The sequence below is a fragment of the Trachemys scripta genome, chromosome 19, assembly GCF_013100865.1.
Source record: "Trachemys scripta elegans isolate TJP31775 chromosome 19, CAS_Tse_1.0, whole genome shotgun sequence".
Taxonomy (NCBI): Eukaryota; Metazoa; Chordata; order Testudines; family Emydidae; genus Trachemys; species Trachemys scripta.
In genome coordinates this window covers 3,645,033-3,646,644 of record NC_048316.1, presented here as the reverse complement: position 1 = coordinate 3,646,644, position 1,612 = coordinate 3,645,033, and positions in this window count along the sequence as shown.

The following is a 1,612-nucleotide window of genomic DNA, read 5'->3' as shown; positions in this document are numbered from 1 at the left end:
GGCCGGAAGCGGGCAGGAGGGCGCCGGGAACCCGGGCGGCTTATCGGGGCCGGGCCCGCCCCGGGGCAGCCTGGGAGTTGTAGTCCGGGGTGTGGAGGGGGCACAGGTACCACTGCATTGAGAGGGGGTGCGACAGACAGACAGGAGCATCTGTGGGACAGACAGACAGGGGCGTGCGTGGGGCAGACGGAGAGACAGACCCAGGGGTACCAGACAGACAGCGGGGGGAGGCATTGTATAGACCAGACAGACAGGTTATGTGTGGGACAGAGAGACGGGGTACGTGTGGGACAGACAGACAGACAGGGTATGTATGGGCTAGAGAGAGACACGGCTATGGGTGGGACAGACAGAGGGGGTATGTGTGGGACAGACAGACAGAGACAAATAGAGGAGTTATGCATGGGATAGAGAGAGACACAGGTACGTAGGGACAGAGAGACAGACCGGGTATCTCTGGGACAGACAGACAGACAGAGAGGGCAGGTATGTGTGGGATAGAGAGAGACACAGGTATGTAGGGACAGAAAGACAGACCGGGTATGTGTGGGACAGACAGACAGGATATGTGTGGGACAGACAGACAGACAGAGGGGGCGGGTATGTGTGGGATAGGGAGAGACACAGGTATGTTGGGACAGAGAGACGGAGTACGTGTGGGACAGAGAGACAGAGGGGGTATGTATGGGCTAGAGAGAGACAAGGGTATGTGTGGGACAGACAGACAGACAGAGACAAATAGAGGAGGTATGCATGGGATAGAGACACAGGTATGTATGGGACAGACAGACAGACAGAGGGGGCGGGTATGTGTGGGACAGAGAGAGACACAGGTATGTAGGGACAGAGAGACAGAGCGGGTATCTGTGGGACAGACAATCGGCGAGGGCAGGCCGGGCTGGAGGCAGATTGCGGCGGGGTGTTTCCGGACACACGGGGACTGGACTGTCAGTGCATCTGTCTGTACGGAGGCCCCACCTGAATTAGTATCGAGCTCCTGGCGCTGGCGAGGGGCCGGAGGGGAGGTCCCGTACTGGGCACAGGGAGCTCCCTGGGGAGCTCTCCAGAGCGAGGTGTCTCCTGGGCATCCTCCTCGAGTCGCATCACTGCGGGACGCGGCTGGTGCAGAATAACGCCGGGAAAATGCCTCGCAGAGTCTCCGCGTTAATCTGGTCACGCAGCTGTTAATCCATTTACAGGTGCCCCCTGCAGCTACTTGGATCCTGTACATGCGGGATAACGTCTGTTTGCTGCCAGCCCACCTGTCTGTACCTTCGCAGGTTGAAACCAACTCCTCCCTGTGAATTTACGCCTGGGAATTGTCTTTGGCATTAGTTATTTACACATGTGCTCACACAATACATACAAGCAAGGGACAGAAATCTCACGTTTTGGTTCTGCTCCTAAAGCTTTTAATTTGTTTCCATTAATTTTCGGTGAATTTTTCCAATGTTACCCTTCAATTTTCCCTCCCTCCGGCAATACCATAATCCCGAACCCTTTTCTCTAGCTGCTTTCCTGAAATATTTTAAATATCAGATTTTAAATCATTTTCTTCTCACCCTTTTTAGCTATCAGAAATAAATTATGAAATAGCGAATGTTACAATTCA